This window comes from Odocoileus virginianus, chromosome 16, assembly GCF_023699985.2.
Source record: "Odocoileus virginianus isolate 20LAN1187 ecotype Illinois chromosome 16, Ovbor_1.2, whole genome shotgun sequence".
Lineage (NCBI taxonomy): Eukaryota > Metazoa > Chordata > Mammalia > Artiodactyla > Cervidae > Odocoileus > Odocoileus virginianus.
This window is the reverse complement of record NC_069689.1, coordinates 16,196,826-16,214,119: the sequence shown is the minus strand read 5'-3', so window position 1 is coordinate 16,214,119 and position 17,294 is coordinate 16,196,826. Positions and strand designations below refer to the sequence as shown.

General features: G+C 53.5%; 1 protein-coding gene across 5 annotated transcripts in view; it reads right to left on the bottom strand.

The window, feature by feature from the left end:
• Positions 1 to 16,237, bottom strand: part of SYNE3 (spectrin repeat containing nuclear envelope family member 3) — a 108,687-nt gene extending 92,450 nt beyond the window's left edge. For all 5 annotated transcript variants that reach the window (XM_070477884.1, XM_020899137.2, XM_070477885.1 and 2 more), the window contains exon 1: positions 16,165 to 16,237. The gene's annotated coding sequence lies outside the window, so the exon portion shown is untranslated. The remainder of the gene's footprint in view (positions 1 to 16,164) is intronic.
• Between the last annotated feature and the right edge of the window lie 1,057 nt (positions 16,238 to 17,294).

Below are 17,294 nucleotides of genomic sequence, written 5' to 3'. Positions count from 1 at the left end.
CAGAGCTGCAAGGTGGTGTCCGCTGAAGAGTCCAGAAGAGCCCAACCTCTGCACCACGAACCCCTGCCTCGCGTCTGGAAGCCTCAGAGCACCCTGAGACCTTCCTCCAGGAGTCTTCGCCTCCCTGGGGTCCAAGGTCAATTGTTAGCAGGCTGTGCAGATTATAACTAGCACAGGCCGGCTCCTGGCAGAGCTTCAGGCGCCAGATTCACAATGTATTTCTGTAAAGCCAAGGGCATCGGCCTTGGGGACTCGCTTGCTCCTCGCTCTCCGGGGGTAAGGCAGGGGAGGGCACCATGAGGGGGTTAGCCACGTCCTTGTAAAGGCAGAGCTGCCCCTTGGACGTCAGCACCAGGAACTACCAGCACCCAGGGAGAAGCCACGGGGGGCCCTGGGGAACAGCGTGTCTCCCGGGGAAGCGGGGCTTGGCCCTCCTGGACTCCACTCCCGCCTGAACGGGCCTGTGTCTGGGGCTGAGCTCCCCGTCAGCCCCAGCAGACAATACCCTACTGTTGTGTGCAGTGCTAGACTTATCTCCCTCCTTGTGCCCGTGATGGGAGGGGGCTTAATCCCTCTCCCCGGAGGAAGCTGGGCTCTCTGACAATCCCTGAGCAGAGCCCCCGGCCCGCCTCCTGCTGCCGGGCAGCGTCACCCACCCAGCGGGGGAGAGGGGCGGTCAGCACGTGAGCCTGGCTCTTTGAGCTCCCACCACGAGGGCCCAAGGCAAACACCCGGGGCTTCCCCCACTAGGCACAAAAACACCACGTGGCCTTCTAAACTGCGTTTCCTTCCTCTTGCACAATGCTGGCTTTGGTGGATTTTTTTTCCTTTTTGATGTTTATTTATTTCTTTGGAGGTGCCATTTCTGCGCGTCTTCTCCAGACTCCGCCACCGGAAAGAGCTTCTTTGGTTGCATCGGGTCCTAGTAGCGGCTGTGGGGATATTTGTTTCATCACATGGGGTTTTTCGTTGCTGCACACAGACTCTCTAGCTGTGGCTCTCCAGCTCAGTTGCTCCACGTCAAGTGTTACCTTGGTTCCCCGACCAGGAATCAAACCCACATCCCCTGTGTTGCTAGGTGGATCCTTAACCATTGGACCAACAGGGAAGTCCCCTTTAGTGGATTTTCTTGCAGGGACTGATGGCCTACCAGCTTTGCATGAAAGGCAAATGCCACCCTCCTGAGTTGACCACACTCAACAGTAGGGCTGCCACCACCCAGGGAAGGTGCGTCCTTTTTGCGTCCACGGGAGGCAAGCCACACGCGCTGGGCCTGAACCACTTCCCCTCCACGGACCTGCGGCCTCCAGCCCGCCAGCAGCTGGCCAGGATTGGGTGATGCCGCTTCTCCTTTGCATCTTCTTCAGAGCAGGTGACCTCCAATGGGGTCTGCTTACTTAGCGCTTGCTGGTTGAAGGCTGCTGATTCTAGAACCTTCTAGAATGTAAGTTCCATCGGAGCAAAATATCCAGCTGTGTCCACTCTCCCATCCCTCTGTCTAGGATAGCGTCTGGTGTGCGGTAGGTGCTCAGCAAGGAGGTGGTGAGCGAATGAATCAATCTCTGCTCTGTGCATCCAGCGCCATTCATTTGTTCAAGAAACCTTTACAGGTGCCAAGTGGTGCAGCAGAGAAAATACGAAGCTAGGATCTCCCCTGGGGAGCTCACCACGTGTCAGAGGGAAAGATGCGCGAACAGAGGAATTACGGGGTTAAGGTTCTGCTCACAGGGGACACAGCATGGTAAGACTGCGAGGGTGGGAAGGGCCTGCAGGACAGGGAACAGCACATGCAAAGTAGCAAAGCATGAACTGGCTTCCGAGTAATTTTTTTTTTTATTGGCTGTGCTAAGTCTTCATCGCTAAGAGCAGGCCTTTTCTAGCTGTGGCAAGCAGGGGCTGCGCTCTCGCGGTGCACGGCCTTCTCACTGTGGTGGTCTCTCTTGTTGCGGCTCCAGGGCACTCAGCCTTCAGTAGTTGTGGCACATGGGCTCAGCCGTGGCGGCTCCCAGGCCCTAGAGCACAGGCTCAGTAGTTGTGGTCCACAGTCTTAGTGACCCCTCGGCATGTGGGATCGAACCTGTGTCCCTGCCTTGGAGAGCAGAGTCTTAGCCATGGGACCACCGGGGAAGTCCGCAGCTGAGTGCTTTGTCCCCAGCGTGGAGGAACTGAAGGCAGAGACCCTCAGCTCTCAGTCCTTCATCCCTACAGCATTTACTAACCGCTCTGTGTGCGGGGACAGGCAGGGACCGCTGGAGGACTGGGTGGTTCCTGCCTTCACGTGCTCACAGACGTGGGGACAGCAGAGTCCTTCATCTTTTGTGCACAGGGGCCCACTGCCCATCATGACCCAGGCTGCCCAGAGCTGCAGTTAGGATGGCAGGACTCTGACTAACTAGGGGGACCCACCTGTCCTGGTTTGCCCAGGGCTTCCCTGGCTTTAGCCCCTAAAATCCTGGATACCCGGAGACCCCTGTCTTGGGCAAACTGGGAACAGCTGGTCACACTTCCACCTGTGTGTCCCCTCCCACACCTCTCCCCCCACACCCCCGATACCCCTCCCCCTCAAACCTCTCAGCCACTCGCAGGTCAGGGCTGGGTTTCCAGCAGCCTGTATCAAGCGCAGCGTTTCTCAGGTGACCGAGAGGGAGCAGAGGCCACAGTGATGGCCGAGCCCAGGGCCTGTGTGTCCTCCCTCCTCTGATCAGTCCACCTCCCCCAGGGGCTGCAGGCTCTCGGATCCCTTCACTGCTGCCCTTGTCTGAGCCTTATCGCCAGAAGCCTCCCGGATCCAAGGTCAGGCTTCCTTCCTAGGCTTCCTTTAGTGCTCAGAGACCCACTGTAGGCGCCCAACACATGTGCTAAGCTCAAGCAACAGGCAGCTAATGTTGCCTTTTCCATCATCATTTTACAGAAGCGAAAACCAAGGCACAAAACCGGTCAGGAACCCACCTCTGGTATTTACTTCCCAAGACCCTAATGATTCCATTCTTCATCCTGCCTTCTAGAACCTTCCCCACTAGCCCTGCAGAGAGACACACCAGATGTTCTCTCCCAAGGGGACTCAGAAAAACTTAAAAAGTCTTGCACAGATGCTTGTTTCCAGGCTGGGGCTTCTAAACCAGAGCTCCATGCAGAGCAACAAAATACCCCCTAAGATATTCACAGAGGCCCTCGGCCTGGTGCCTCCCCAAGCTGCTGGAGGGCCATGAGGTCTCCTAAATGAGGCTGGTCTCCCCAAGAATCTGAGGCACAGTATGGAGGAGTTACTAGAGTCCAACTCTAAAGGAAAAGATGATTAAGTTAACCATCTCCAACAAGACCCTAAAGAAACTAGATTTATTCTCTGCTCTGGTCCCCTGCAAGGGCGTCAAATAGAAAAACCTAGATCTTTCAAGACACCATCTTCTACTCTACCATTTATTATTAGCTTGCATCCTTGGATGAGCTCTATAACTTCTCTGGGCTAAGCCACCTGCCCAAGTTTCCACAGCCAGTCCAGGAGTTCTCCCATCAGTTTCCTCCCGTCTTCATGCCAGACCTGATACTGCTGACAAACGAACTAAGTAACTAACCCTCGGCCTCCTCCTCCATAAAGTGCCAAATAAAATCTACTGTGCAGGGTTGCTGATAAAGGAATAAAGCGTCCCCAGCCACCTGTACTCTTGAACTCCATGGAAGTGAAAGGAAATAGCTACGGCTAACCTTTCTGAAGGGTGTGCTCCATGCCAGGAGTGAGCTAAGTCTCGTAACACTTATTTCCTTGATGTGGTCATTCTCACTACTATCGCCTCTCTACAGATGAAACTACTGAGGCTCAGAGAGGCTAAAGCTTTTGAGCTTTTTTAAAGGCTTTAGCCTTGAGATACTGAGACACCACTAGGTGGAAGAAGTTAATTACACGATGACCAGTCTGTAACCATGACAGAAGTTGACCTATCTTCCACAATTCCCAGTACCGACCTCAAGAAAATGGGAACAAACTGGGAATTCCCTGGTGGTCCAGTGGTTAGGACTCCACACTTTCACTGCCAATGATGCGGGTTCCATCCCTAGTTGGGGAACTAAGTTTCCACAAGCCATGCAGCTTGCCAAAAAAAGAAAGAGAGAAGAAAGAAAAAGGGAACTGACCCTGGAACTGAAAATTAACTGTACTTAAATCAGTCAAGATAATGCTGATCAGACCATCACATGACCACTTTCAAGATGATTGTCAGAGCTGACTGTACTGCTCTGCATGTAGCCCCCCACCTCATGTGCACCTCTGAAACTCCCCTTTAGAATTTCTGCCCCTGGTCGACAGTTCTTTGGGACATGAGTCCACCTTCTCCCCAGGATTGTCGGCTTCCTCTAAAAAGCATCTTTCCTTTTATACAATACTTGTCTCTCAGTACTGGATTCTTCAGGGATGAGCAGCTGAAGCTGAGTCCGGCCACAAGATCACGGTAAGTTTGCACTCACCAGGTTTGGTCTCCAAAAGTTTGGTCTCCAAACCTGGTACCTGCTGGTAGCAAGGTCTCTAGGAAAATAGCCCTGGTGGAGTGCTAGACCTGGTTTCAATTCCTGGGTTGGGAAGTTCCCCTGGAGAAGGAAATGGCAACCCACTCCAGCGTTCTTGCCTGGAGAATCCCATGGACAGAGGAGCCTGGCAGGCTACAGTTATGGGATCACAAGAGTCGGATATGACTCAGCACTATCTTCTTTGGAGTACTGGATGGCGAACTCCCCAGGTTTCCTCTCGGATTGAATGAGGTAGTGATGGACACATGCATTGCAATAGAGCACTAGGTGAACTGTCTAACGGCGGGAGGGGGGGGGCCACTGAGTAAAGTAAGACAGTGGGACCTTTTTGCTATGCATAGACACCCTCCAGTCCACTTCCCAGTATGAAAACTCCCAGGTCATCTGTCCATCTTTTTAGGCAGCTATGGTGAGCACCCCTTGGATCTATCAGGATTTCAGGCCTTGAGGGGCCCTTCGAAGTCATTTAATTCCATATTTTCACACATTTTGGCCATTAGTGTATCACATCCATGATGGGCCACATCTGGGGATGCCTTCACTATTCGCGGGTAAAACATTTAACCCATTGAAACTTAAAATTATTTTAAGAGGGGACCTTTTATTTTTACCTTAAATAGAAAGCCAGGGTGACAATCAATTGCCATGTATAGAACATCAAAAGGAATAAATGCAATGAATATAAACATAGTTTATATAACTCTATCTGTTAGTCAGGGCATGGAGAGAGATAGACAAGTGTCAGAGAGGTGTCAGATGGAACCAGCTCCACACCGAGATGGTCTCCGTACAAAATCCAGTGCTTCCCAACCATTCCGGTGCAACAGTACCACATGGGAAGCTTTTACAAAATACAGATAAGCAATCCCAAGTCCAGAGAGTCACCCATTAGCCTAAGGTGGCATCCAGGTGATTATAAGAACATCAGATAATCAGAAAGATTAAAAGAAAGAGTCAAAAGGAAGATGGAAAAGGGAATTACATCACCTGTGCTCTGAACTTGCGCCACAGGCATCCTGTAAATTATAGGTAGCCCCTGCCTCCCGCATCCAAACTCAGAGCTCTGACCTAGTTTGAGCCCTTGTGCTTGTATTGAGAAGGACCCCGAGGTCGGGCTGGGAGTAGGACAAATGGAACTGGAGTGGTGACATTGCCTTTTTTTCCCACCGTTGATTCTATGAAAGAACAAGATTGCATTGGCTGTTAGGAATGGCTGGGACCTTGGGAGGGAAAATGAAAGACTGAGGAATGCTGTCTGCACCCTGTACACCCTAAGATTCCTCTGAAGTGGACAGCCTCGGCTGGGTCCGCTCCAGCCGCTCACGCACCCACGGATGGGCTTCGGCCAAGAACACCTGAGCCTGGGTTGACTCACCAGCAGCTGCGTCAGATCCAACGAGCCCCAGTGCCAGGGTGAAGGCGGAGGAAGTGCCGAGCTCACTTCCAAGTGACCCACACTGTCACCAAAGTCCCCTCCCAGCGAGGGAGCACCGGGGCAACAGGGAGTGCTCAGAGAGGCTGGAGAAGGAAATGGCTGGAACCAGGACTAAGCACCAGCGTGGAGCCGGGAATGCCTCGTCCAGCTGTGACCACGTCGGGCCGTCACAGCAGCTCTGCAGGGAGGGTATGACCAGCCCCCTTGGACCGTCGAATCAGCCAGGCCCACGGGGCTTATGTGACTTGGCAAGACCACACTGCAGGTGGCAGGATCAGGGTCCCAGCCCAGGTCTGTCTCATTCTACCATTCCAGGCTGTTGGCCCCACACCTCAGGGCAAGGAGCAGAGGGAAAATCAGGCAAAGTAGAAGGTCTAACTCTCCATTGCATAGGAAGGCAGGTGACACCTTGCTCTGTGGGCTAAACCACTGATTAAGGATCTCTTTGCAGCTCATGACACAGGCTCACACATACCAAGCGCAATTAGGAATGGAGCACACGTGCCCCCACTTTACAGAGAAGGCAGTGTTAGTCGCCCAGTCGTGTCTTAACTCTTGGCGACCCCATGGACGGTAGCCCACCAGGCTCCTCTATCCAAGGGACTCTCCAGACAAGAATAATGGAGTGGGTAGCCATTCCCTTCTCCAGGGGATCTTCTCAACCCAGGGACTGAACCCATGTCTCCTGAATTGGCAGGCAGATTCTTTACCATCTGAACCAGGGAAGCCCAACTGAGAAGGGAATTGAGGCCCCAACGGACAAAATTAAAGGATTCACTATGGGCCCCCTCCCAGCTCCCCGAGCTTTGCACTCTCTGAGACGTGGTCCCAGGAATGGGGCGGTCTAAGGCACCCACCTCCCCAGCCAGACTCCTCCCGCCCAGGCCACGGACATGTTCATCTCACTCAGGCAAATTGAAGGGACGTGGCTGCCCAAGGAGAGTGGCCTCCGGGCCAAAGCGCCCAGATCTCAGCCGCAAACATGTGCCTCTACGGCTCCTGAAGCAAAGGCGGCTCCAGCCAGGAGTTGCTTCTAACAGCAGACAAGCAGAGGAACTTCTGGGGACCACTCCCCCCTCCTCAAGGGAGCACGTCGCCAAGCAAAGACCGAGGCCTTCAGGTGGTTTTATCCAGAAGGAAGTGGAGATGAGACACCACAAAAACAGACTTCTTAAAAAACCCATGTACTAAAAATACTTCTGAGCAAAGTTGAGTTTGAAATCAACAAACAGATAAATAGGCAAGTTATGCAAACCAGACTCAATGGCTGCCTGGTTCTGAGGAAAGGAATTTAACCCGGCAACCCCAAACTGGCTAACGTCCAACCTACAAAAACCGCCAGCTTGTGGTCACCAAGTTCTTGACAGCTCTCGGGTCCAAGCTGTAAAAGGGTGTGGGCAAGGCAGGGTGCTCCAAGGCGTGCCCCACCTCTGGGGAACCTGTGGCATTCGTGGACCCTTATGACGCTGGCCACTCAGGTTGGGTTTCCTTTGAGGAATGGCCTGGCAATGTGAAAGCCTTTGGTGATTGCAGAGAAAGAACTAGAAGCCTGGTAAGGAGGCCTGAGCTCTGGGTCTGACTCACCACGTCCCGCCCAGAGCGCACGCCCAGCCCGGAAAGGCCAATGTAGGCTGATGCCTGAGCCCTGGGATCAGATAATCTGAGTTCAGTTCCTAACTCCGCTGCTGGCTAGCTGAGGACAGGTGAGTCAACCTCGTTGTAAATGGTACTATTGGAGCACACATCGTAGAACTGTTGAGAAAACAGAGAAAATGCAGAGCCTTCAGGAAGGGGCTGCATGCGTGGTGAATCGCTTCAGTCCTGTCTGACTCTTTGCAACCCCACGGACTGTAGCCCTCCAGGCTCCTCTGTCCATGGGAGTCTCCAGGCAAGAAAACTGGAGTGGGTTGCCATGTCTTTCTCCAGCAGATCTTTCCGACCCAGGGATGGAACCTGCATCTCTTACGTCTCCTGCATTGGCAGGCGGGTTCTTTGCCACTAGTGCCACCTGGCAAGCCCTTGTAAGGGCTAAACGGATGCTAACTGACAGATAACCAGGTGAGGCAGCTCACAGGGTACCCTGACTCCATCAGCTTAGACCTTCATTCATTCACTGATCCATTCATTCTTCCATTCCATAAAGGTGTGTCGAGCTGCTACTATGGCCAGACTGCTCTCAGGACAGAAAAAAATCTCGCCCTCCAGGTGTTTTCAGTTAGATGAGATAGAAGACAAGCTCCATGGTAAGTAAATAACTTAGATAACTTCAGGTAGTGATAAGCGCTAGAGAGACAATGAAACAGGGAGATAGGGCAGAGTGGTGTGGGGGTTGGGGTAGGACAGTCTCCTGGAGGGTGTGGCTGTGGGTGAGATTTCCATGAAAAGGAGCAGTTTCCCTGAAAGGTCTGGAGGAGGCACTCTTTAGGCAGAGGGAGGAGCAGGAAGACCCAGTGGGCAATGCTGGGCATGCTGAGCAGAGACAATGAACAGCAGGTCTGTGTCCCAGAGAAGCCAAGGGATGTGCCCAGAGCTCCGAGGCCAGTCCCCGGAGAGGCCAGGCAAATGGACTGTTCTCCAAGGGGATCGCAGGAAGAGAAGGGCGTGACAAGGCGATGAGATGGTTGGATGGCATCACCGACTCAAGGGACATGCGTTTGAGCAAGCTCCGGGAGTTGGTGATGGGCAAGGAAGCCTGGTGTGCTGCAGTCCATGGGGTCACCAAGAGTTGGACATGACTTGGCGACTGAACAACAACAATCAAGGCCCTGAGGAGGGCCACAAAGGGAGCCGGCGGGTGCCACCTTCTCTCCCCAGCCTCAGGTCACATCTCCGGAACCCACCTTTCTCTTCTGTGTCCTGGGAGTTACTCTTATGTGCCCTGTCCACTTCATTCAGGGGTGCTGTGAGCATCAGCTCCCCTCAAGTTTGTAAGATCTTAGTTTATGTTGTAAAGCCTTTTCATTAAATAATAATAAGCTCGCTCTCTCTGGCTGGGATGTGAGAATAAATAATCCTGTGACCCTGCCTTCAAGGAGGTCCTAAGCTAGTTGGGAATCAGACAGGAAAAATGAAAATTATCTATCACGTGCAAAGTGTAATGAGACCATGAAAACAGAACCTGTCTGAAAGGTCGAGGATGGCTTTTCAGAGGAGGTGAGGTCTAGCCAGGTGTTCACTGGGGAGGTTAACAGCTGGGCAGAGGTAACCGCTGTAGCATAGGTCTGGAGATGGGAAAGATGAGGACAGGTATGGGACCTCCTGGGACCTGGAGGTAGCCCAGTGGTAGAAAGCATGAAATGTCAGCCCCGTAGGCTGGAGGCCTGGGACTTAACCCTTAGGTCAAGGGGCTCATTGGAAGCAGATAAGCAGGGAATCACCTGATTAAGTGACCTGGCCTCTCCTGGTGGGAGAAAGGGGGCAGACTGTAGCTGCCAGGCTGAAGGTCCCCAAACACCTACTGCAAGGCTGTGGTTCCTGAATGAGAGGAAACATCCAAACTTTAAGATACCTTGCTTAGTCGTGTGTGACTCTTTGTGACCCCATAGACTGCAGGCTGCCAGGCTCCTCTGTCCACGGGATTTTCCAGGCAAGAATACTGGAGTGGGTTGCCACTTCCCACTCCAGGGTCAAGGCACCTTAGAGGTCTTCTAAACCCAACCTCCCATTTTAAAGGTTAAAGAGCAGGAAACAGAGACTGGCCCAACTGAAGGTCAAGTAGGTCTGTGAACGGCAAGCCCTTCGCATCATCACAGACAGGCCAACTCTTTGCAATAACTAGGAAAGAGCCCCCCACCCCCCACCCCCTGCAGTGAGTCAGTCCTGCTGCATTATTTCAGCAAATGTCACTAGGGAGGTGTGCAGACCTTTCCAGGTCTCACATAAAACTCCTGACTTAAGAGTTCAACCAAAAAAAAAAAAAGAGTTCAACCAGAGGCAGGGCTCCTCGTGCCCACCCCCACCCACCCCCGCCAATTCCAGGTGGACCTAACCCAGAAGATCAGCCTCCCCATCTTCACCATGCATCCATCCCGAACTGTGTTACAACAAGCAGACTTTTAGGGAAGGTGGTTGTAGGGGAAAGGGTATGGGTTCAGGGTTCCAGGTGGGCCCTGAGGCATGTAAGACACTTGGACCAGTCATTTCTGGAGACTCAGTGGTAACTCAGTTTCCCCAAAGGTAAAACGATGGGGTTATCTCTCAGGTTCTGGCTGGTTCTGGCATTTTCTTATTCTCCAGTGCAGCTATTGCTGCTAAATATTTCTTGAACATTGCACACTCACGCTCTCCAGGGTCGTGCAGTAAGGGTTTGTTTCCGAGTCTCTAGGCTACCTTCCTCGTGTCAAGTTCTTTCATCGGGTCCTCACAAAAGCCCTGCCCTACAGGGAGGTGTCACCAGCCCCATCGGCCAGCTCTAACTGACTCGGGACACAGAGCAGGGCTGGGATCTGGCCCCAAGTCCTCGCTGCCCAGGTGAACATATGTGTCCAGGCACAAGGGTTCCTTCCAGGGAAAGCCAACCCCTAAAGCCTCAGTCCTGGGACACCCACCCTTTGAGTCCCATTGGTCAGGACAGACACCTCTGTACACAGAAGAACATCTTTGATTTGAGCAGAGGGAAGGTGGCCAGGAATCACCAGGTCCCAAGATGGGATGGTTTCCCCCATTCTCAGCACACCCCTGCCCTGTTACAAGGAGAGCAAGTTTGGCTGAAAAGCGGGGAGCCTGGTGGTTAGAGCCTTCCGCATCCAGAGCCTCCCTGGATCTGAGGCCACCAGGCCGGGCCACGGAGGGCTCTGGCTTCTGAGGAGTGCAAGACGTGCTCATACACAGCACATTTTTTTTAAAGTCTCTTGGTAGTCTCCTTAGTTCTCCCTTGGGGTGAAACTCTCGCCCCATCACACACCTGCTATGTGATCTGAGGCCATACAGCATCTCTGAACATGTCACCATCTGAAAAATGGGAATCACGACATCCACGGCACTAAATTGCTTTGGCAACTTACAAATATACCAAGCGCTCCCTGCAAAGAGCAGGAGGAGTAAGGAGAGTAAGGAGTAAGAGGGCCTCCAGGAGGAAAGGTACTGTTTGTAAATTTCCTCTGATGATGTTCCTGTCCACCTAAGCCCTGAAGTGCTGTGGTCATCGCATGTTGTAGCTCTCTTCTGACTTGTTAAAATTAAAACGATCGCATCAGTTTAATCTCAGACATACCACTCCTGGTTTCCCTGCCTGGAGGAGAAGGCAGTGGCCCTTGCAGTAATAGCGGCACAGGTGTGGTGGGTGGCGTCCTCGTAACAGTCACACAGGTGTGGCGGCAAGCTGTCTTCTCTAACTATGTGCCTTGCATTCCCTCAGCCGTGAGACCAGCAGATGGGTCCAGGGCACCCGAGGTTCCGCCAGGCTAAACAAGTCAGTATTCTCTGACTCAGAAGCACAATTCGTGAGGCCAGGGCTGTAAAAATTCTTGTTGATCATCTGAGATGTAGAGCATTAAGGGTCACTTTCTTGTTATGACTTCAGAAGAGGGAGGTTACTGCTCCTCAATGAGAAATCACATGTCTGCTATACAACAGGATTTGTGTCAGTTTTATTTTTTTTAAATCCAGGCAGAATAACATTTGAATCTGGGAAGAGTGATTTTCTAAGATATCTTTGTGAAAATGCTCCATATTTTCTTCTAATTTTATTTGTATGTATGATTTGATATATGAAAGTGAAAGTCGCTCAGTCATGTCCAACTCTTTGCGACCCCATTGACTATACAGTCCATGGAATTCTCCAGGCTAGAATACTGGAGTGGGTAGCCATTCCCTTCTCCAGAAGATCTTCCCAACCCAGGGATCAAACCGAGGTCTCCTGCATTGCAGGCAGATTCTTTACCAGCTGAGCAACCACGAAGGCCTTGTATATGTATATAATGTATATATATTATATACATATATATTGCACACATTGTGTGTGTATATATATATAATGTAAATATATATATAATACATGTTATATGTATATAATGTATATATATATTATATACATACACATTATACACATTGTATATGTATATAATGTATTTCTTATTTCATAAGTGATGAAGCATAAATTTTTAAAAAGTTAGTTATGGCCACACAGCATGCAGGATCTTTGTCCCTAACCAGGGATCAAACCCATATCCCCCGCAGTGGAAGCATGGACCCTTAACTACTTAACTACTGGACCTCCAGGGAAGTCCCAAAATATATTTTTAAAAAAGGCCCACAAGCCCACAGAAACAGGAAATCGCACTAAGAAGAGAGCTGACTGATCCTGTACCCTCTCCTCCTATCAAAGACTGTTTGCGTTATCATTCCCTTGCCTTTTTTTTTACCTGCTTAAATTTGTGAAACACTATCTATGTAGAGAGGTGTGCATGAAATATACCTGTATTCACAAGCAATTACAAAGTGACTTCCCTAGTAACCACCCCCTCCCACCATGACCCTCTCAATCCCAATCGCCTCTTCCCCAACCCAAGGAGACACTTGACTTTTATTCAAGGTAATCACTTTCTTGCTTCTTTGCCATCATTTCACATCTCATGTATATATGTCACTAAACACTCGTGTTAGTGTGCTTGTGTTTTGACCTTCCTAATTTCCTGAGTGGCTCTCTGCCGTTCCCCTGAGTCTTTCAAAGTATTTTGGGGATGCTAGGATTCCCTTTGCCAAATCTGCAGCCCAGAAATCCAAGCGAGAGGTGCAGGCCACACTACATTGTTACAATGACATTAGGAGGATTAGCATTAATGAAAACCAGGATAATGCCTCTTTCTGGCGTGTTCCCACCATCCTGGGCATTCTGCTGAGCGCTGTCCTCAATTGTCTCACTCACTCTCCCAGCAATCCCACACGGAGGTGTTGGAACCTCTTAACTCTGTTGTAGAGATGACAAAATCAAGGCTTCCACCGCCAGGACTGTCCCCCATGTACTTCCTAGCTGCTCATTGCAAGGGAATTCATCCCTAAGTCTTGAAGCAAAGATTCCTTGGGGGATGGGCAGGGGTGGGGAAGGTGGCTACATACTTCCCTAACTTCCAGTGGCTCCCCCCAGCTTCTTCTCTCAGTGATCCAGCTGGGCCACTTTTAGATGTTATGGGGGGGCGGGGGGGAGGTTTGGAATCTACTTCTTCCAGCAAACACCAAAATCTTAATGGCAACTGGATCCTGCCTCATCAGTACAGTTCTCCCAATAATTAACATGTAAGATTGTCCTGAGGCAGGCTGTGTGGCTGGAGTGAAGAGCATCAAGCCCTGAGTTAAAGCCCTGTGGTGGCCAACGGGAGGGGCCTGGGAAGGCATGGCGTGGAAGTCTGGGGTTGGCAGATGGAAGCTATTATATATGGAATGGATAAGCACCAAGGTTATACTACATGGCACACAGAACGAAATTCAGTGTCCTATGATGGTGACTCAAATGATAAAGAATCTGCCTGCAATACAGGAGACCCAGGTTCCATCCCTGGGTCAGGAAGTTCCCCTGAAGGAGGAGCAACCTACCCCAGTATTCTTCCCTGGAGAATTCCAAGGACAGAAGAGCCTGGTGGGCTACAGCTCGGGGTGGGGGGGGGGGGGTGTCGCAGAGTCGGACACGACTGAGCGACTAGCATTTCCACTTCACTTTCATGATAAACCATGATGGAAAAGAACATATATGCATAACTGAATCACTTTGCTGAGCAGCAAAAATTAACACAACATTATAAACCAAGTACACTTCAATTAAAGAAAGAAAAAGAAAAGAAAAGAAGCTGCCCTGAGTTTAAATCCTGACTCCACCACGCCTGGCCTCAGAGGAGTTTCTCCCCTCATCTGTACCTGGGCCAGGAGTGGCAGGCTGGCCTGCAGTCAGAATCCCAGGAGGTGAGAGACAGGAAATGCTTCCTAAGAGCCTGGAGTCCTCTGGAGTCCCTGGCTGGCCCCTCTCTAATCTCTCCGCCTGGGTCAAGGACCAGCTTTCATGGCTGGAAGAGCTCAGAGGGAGGTGATCCAAGGCCACCCACCATTTGACAGACATCAAGGCAAAGGGGAAGAGGGCGGAACTGACGGAGGGAGGATGCTCAAGTGTCCCAACTAGACCCCCACCACCTCTCCAAACTGTGACACCTGCTCCCAGGGGCTGAGTCTGACACCCCACAGAATGCTCCTGAAGGCGAGTCCCGTTTAATTCTCTTGGCAGGCGCTACAGTCATCCCATCTCTCGACTAAGGAAACTGAAGCTCTGAAAGGTGAAGGGACGTTTCCACAGTCACACAGCTGGGGAAAGGTTAACACAGGGCTGGGCCAGCCAGTCTGACACGTCCACCCCCATTTCTAACATCTGAGCCACACGGGAGGCCCTTCTGCCTGCGGGGTTCCCAGGGGCTCCACGTGGTTTTGGAGGTGACGCTGGGCCTGCCCGGCCTGGCCTCCCCAGAATGGAGGTCACCCCGCAGCCAAGCCACGACCCCCCAAAAGCCCCTGCCCCAGGTTTCTGTATCCGGAGGCCACCCAGACAAGGACAGGTCCCCAGCTGTGGCAGAACATGCAAAGCACCCGGGCTAGAGGTTTGTTCCCATGGAGACGGAAGGAACTCAAACGTCCTCTGAAGGGTGCCTGCAGGGGCTAGAGGCCAGCCTGCACCCCCAGGCAGAAACCTGAGCCCAGATTCTCATCACTCCCCCTCTGAGCCACCAGAAACTCCTGGGGGCCTGTCCTCAGGACCCCCAGCAAGAGAGGAATGAGTTCCAGAAATAAGCCTTCCTGGCCCACACCCGCTCCAGCTGCCCTCCAAGGGGCCTCTCTGGCTGCAAACGATGCCCGGGGGCCAGCGGGCTTGGCACAGCTGTGGCCGTCTGCCTGAGGAATGCACAGAGCTACACGTGTCAGGGAGTCCCGCGCGGGGCACAGTGCCAGGAAAGAGACCAAAACCTCCTGTTTGCACAGCACACGTCCCCACTCTGCCTCCCAGCTCCTGATCCCTGACAGCCAGCCATTGGCTGTCCCCCCAGTTGTGCAGGAGGCGAGGCTGGACCCTTGCAGAGTTAAGTTCTGTTCTTGGCTGCGTGGCTCTGGGCAAATCACTCGCTCTCTCTGGACCCGTTGCCTCTCCTCTTAAGGTTTGAAGGAGGGAGTGCCGCCAGGTTCAGAAAAGCAGCGATTTTGTGACATGCCCCTTTTCTAGGAGGACAGTCACTTTTCCCCACTGTCTCCTCTTATCCTCATTCCGAGAAATGTGGCATGCCCCTCTGGGCATGTCAGGCTCCCCAGCTGGCAGCCCTTGGCTGTAAAAGGCCCATCAGTAGTGCCAGGAGGAACTTGGGAGAGGGTCCCAGGGCAGTCCTGGGCCAGCGCTTCAGGGCCAAAGTGGTAAAACAATGACATTCATGATCACCCCGCCCGAGTTTTAATCCCTGCCTTAGAGCTTTGGAGCGGAGGTCAGTGGGCTGTGCAGGGCACTCACTATTAATGGGTTGACCAAAGGACCATATCCACCAGGTCCGCTGTTCAGAATCAAGATCTGAAGATTCTTAAGAGGAATCAGCATCCCTTTGGGGCTCCTTCAGGCCTTACAGAGATTTCTGGTCTCACTCTCCCCGCCTTTAGAGATACAGGGATGAGGCTCAGAGAGGCTGAGAAGCTTACCCAAGGCTGCACAGCCCCGGGGATTCTGAATGAAACCCGTCCTGCCTGCGAGTGCGACTTCCCCTTCCCACCGCCGGTTCTAAGATCTCTCAGGCAGACTCTACGGAGCGAGCTCGCGGTGGCCGGGAGCAGGTATTCCTGCGGGCGTTCACCGCCCGGGTAGGGGACACGCGGCGCAATGACAGGTCCGCTGGCCCCAAGCGGAGGCAGAATGAAGACTGGAGGCGGCGCCCGACCCTGCGGGGACGCGCTGCCCGGGGCTTTCGGGCTGCTTCTTGGGGACCGAACCCCCCGAGTCGGGGAGCGAAAACGTTCGGGGATTTCTCAGGCGGCAGGGAACGGTTAGGTTTAAACTAAAAATACGCGCCCGCCCGCAGCTGTCACACCAGGGCCCCCGCCCCCGCGCCCCGGCGCGCCTCTCCAGGTCCCCTTGACTTTTCGGCGATCAAGATTCCTGGCGGGGGAGGCGCCAGGGCTGGGCCGGGGTGGGTGTTGACCCCCGGGGTGGGATCCGACCCTCCGGTCGTGTTCTGGTCCCCCGACCGCGCGCCACTTACCCGGACAGGAGCTTGCAGGAGCGCGGCGCCGCGGGCAGTCCGGGTTGAGCCACCCTCCTCCTCCCTGCGTCCCGGGCGGCTCCGGAGCGGGGCGGGGCCGGGGCGGGGCCCGGACACTCGCCCCCGCCCCGCCCAGTCCCCTCCGGACCCGCCACGCGAGCCGCCCCCAGGGCCCCGCCGAGGTGGCTGAGCTAGAGAGAGGCTCGCGGCGGTCCGCGCTCTCGGCGGAGGGCCCCGGGGCCCGACCTCAGCCCGGCGGGCGCCCTCGCAGACCCCCTTCCCCGGGGGGAGGCGGGGAGAGCGCTGTCACTGGGACTCCCCACTCTCATCCCTGGTCCCGCGCCCAGGGCTGCCCTCTCCCGCTTGGGAGCCACCCTAAGCCCCGGCCACCCTCCTGCTTCCGCCTGGGTCTCATCCTTAGAGACGGAGCGGAGCCGCCTCTCCCCGGAGTAAAGTTCGATCTGCCGAATTCCTCTGTGCGCCTAGCCTTAGGAGCGGGTTGGGGGCCTGGTGACCCTAGTCCTCTCTGAGCCGAGGTGGGGGCAAAGGCTGGGACACCCCCCTCCCGGAGGCGCGAAATCCAAGGAGGAAGTGACACCTATCAGCCAGCCTGACGGTGGGGGCGCCCCATCCGGCCCTTCCCACTCCACCGTCCCCGGAGTCTCCAAGCCAGGGACGTTCGCGCCCCAGGCTCGGGTGGGAGAACCCCAGGATACCGAGGGGAGGCGATGGGGGCTGAGTCACCACGAAGGTGAATCCCACCCAAGATCAACCTCCCACAAACCCCAGGTCCAAGAATGTGTCTCTCCTCGGTCTCCCCGTGCGCCCCGCCCCCCAGCGGACACTTCCTCCCACGCGTCTGCAAATCCCAGATCCAGGGACTCCCAAATCTTTAACCTCTAAATCTTATCTGCGTTTGCTTTTGTGCTCCCAGCACTTGCAGGCCTTTGGACCGTCCTTCCCGCCAGCGCTGATCTTTGTCAGAGTAGTAATTAGAGGTTTGCACGATAGGTTCCGTTTCCTTTGAATGGGGATGAAAGCGACTCAAGAAGGATACAACTTGCAGAACTCTTGTACCAGGTGGACTCCAGTCTCCACAATTTAGGTGTGGCTGCGCCCATTCTGCAGGT